Below are 2,413 nucleotides of genomic sequence, written 5' to 3' on the forward strand. Positions count from 1 at the left end.
TTTTTGACACTGGGATCTCCTGGTGTCAAACCCCACCCCGCCACAGTGGTATATGGAATATACCTTTAAGGGGCCAGGAGTGTGATGACCCAGTCTCGCCCCCTGATGCCCTGTGGGTGTGGTTTGTGGTCAGGGGTAGCTGTAGTTGTCCCTGCAAGCATGTGAGTTGATGAATCCTGTTCCTAATAAACATAAAGATGTTTACCATCCCACCAGTCACTGCTAAATGGTGACTTGAGGATAGAACCCCAGGGGTATGGAGGTTGGAGTGAATACCCATCCCAGGAACCCAAAGGCATGGAGTAAACATTATAGCTACACTGCAAATTATCAGTGACAAGAATGCTTGCATATGCAATGTGTGCAGTGTGTGGCGCTGCATACTGCACAACTGCGCTTGTCTGAATGCAACCTCTGAGTTTTTTGCAATGAAAGACTTGCTCTAGTTAATAGCTGGAATTTTCCAAGGGGTGCCTTGATTCTAAAAAAAGGTTGAAAACCATTGGTTTAGAGCAGTGTTTCTCAACCTTTTAAGTAGCAAGTACCCCTTAACTTCTGAAAATTCTAGTAAGTACCCCAACACTCAATTTTCCAGGGCATTTTATATTTACAGACTAATGTGTGTCATATGTTGGAAGAAGGCCTGGGTATATAAGGCCATGATATGACATATGTCTGACCTGGTGTGGGTAGGGTTGCCACCTTTTACACCAGAGGTGTACAACTCAAGTATGTACCTGGGCTAGAGGTGATGTTGCCCAAAGGTAAGAGGGCTGAATGCCAAATTATTACTGGGGAATTTAAAGCGCTGTGCAATGCATGGCACACCAAATCTTTTGCCATAGTTTTGAGAGGAGGAAGGGATGAGAGAGAGAGGAAAAGAGGGTGAGAGAGAGTGTTAGGGTACCCATGTACCCCCTGCTTGTGTCTCATGTACCCCCAGGGGTATGCATACCACAGATTGAGAAACTATGGTCTAGACGAGCAGAGACTCATTGCTCTGCTTCCTCCCTACTCCTTTTGTGGGAGTAATAGAGATACAGATGTTACCCTTAAAAATTACCCTAAACATCTCTTAAAAGCACACAAACAAAAAACCCAAAGATTTTCTCCTGAGTTTGTTGAAGGAAGATAGGGAAAATGTAGCCCTCCAAAATGAGGATAAAGTTGAGAAGTTAAAGATAAAACCCCAGCTACTTAAAAAGGACAACTCACCACTAACAAAACCAGTTTCTGAGTCTGTCCATGAGTATGTATGGTACTATTTCCCTACTTATCACCAATGAGCAACTGGAATAAACAAAGATTAACTATGCAAACTATCCATAGTAAGTTAAAAGATACAGAAATAGTAGTCTGAGAGGGTTTAGATATGACCTCCCTGTTTACTTGACACTCTTGAACCCATATCATCTCCCCTCCTCTAAGTCCATCAAAAATAGCTGCCAAGGTCTTATGGAGAACTGAGCATCCATTAATGTAACACTTGTTTATACTTTTTTTTACTACAGTAGTACAACGATGGGTGGACACGGAGAGCACAGGCTCTGGGCTCTGCTGGTGGGGTGTGTGCTGGAATAGAGCAAGAGGGACCTGACCCTCCCATCCCCTGTCCTTCCCCTACACCATTCTTATGGCACTCTGCCATGTGAAGGGCAGAGTGGTGGTGGTAAAGCCAGTGGTTTGCTGCTGCTGTGGGGAGATGTCACCTTCTTTTCTTGGTTGCTGAAAACTGGTGTTCTTGACACTTATATTGGCAGCAAAAAAAGGTAACATCTCCCCCAGCAGCAATGAACTCCCCTAATGGCCATCTACACCTCTGTGTTACTACCTGTCTAATACACTCTAAATCACGCTAAGGGCCTGTGTGAGTGCAGTAACTCTCTTGTTTAGAGTTCAATGTAGGATTTAAATTTTAATCCTTGTAATACCCTTGTGAATTAAAAATTCTACAGATGGTAAACTGAGAGATGCACAGAGTTAATACTGTAAATCCTCTAGTGAGCAATGTCCTGCCTCATTATTTCCATTTCAAGGATACTATTTCCGTGAATAAGTTTCACAGGAAGATCATGGTAATATTTGGAATAAAGAAATGAAAACATCAGCCCTGCATTTTAAATGCAGTTAGTAGAAATAAGATGGATTTGCTTTTGTAACCTGGACGGACCTCCAAGAGGTACCCCCTCTCCAATTGAAGGGATCAAAGCAGGTGCAGCACAAGCGCTGTGGGAGGTGTAGGGACTCTCCTCCACTCTAGAGCAGAGCCAGACCACCGATGGGGACTTAATCATATACCTTTTAATACTGGGAACATAACAGTAGGGGAACAGTAGGGGAACTCCCTACTTGAGAGCACGGAGGCAGAAAGGGATCTTGGAGTCATTATTGACCCCAAGATGAACATGGGCTG

The 2,413-nt window shown here is 43.8% G+C and overlaps 1 long non-coding RNA gene across 1 annotated transcript in view; it reads left to right on the top strand.

Annotated features, from left to right (window-relative positions):
* The first annotated feature begins 660 nt into the window (after positions 1–660).
* The window catches only part of LOC109291822, a 22,159-nt gene continuing 20,406 nt past the window's right edge, over positions 661–2,413 (top strand). Inside the window, exon 1 of the long non-coding RNA XR_002095961.1 lies at positions 661–673. This is a non-coding gene — a long non-coding RNA (uncharacterized LOC109291822). The remainder of the gene's footprint in view (positions 674–2,413) is intronic.

This window comes from Gavialis gangeticus, unplaced genomic scaffold (genome assembly GCF_001723915.1).
Source record: "Gavialis gangeticus isolate Ggan-Ray unplaced genomic scaffold, GavGan_comp1, whole genome shotgun sequence".
NCBI lineage: Eukaryota > Metazoa > Chordata > Crocodylia > Gavialidae > Gavialis > Gavialis gangeticus.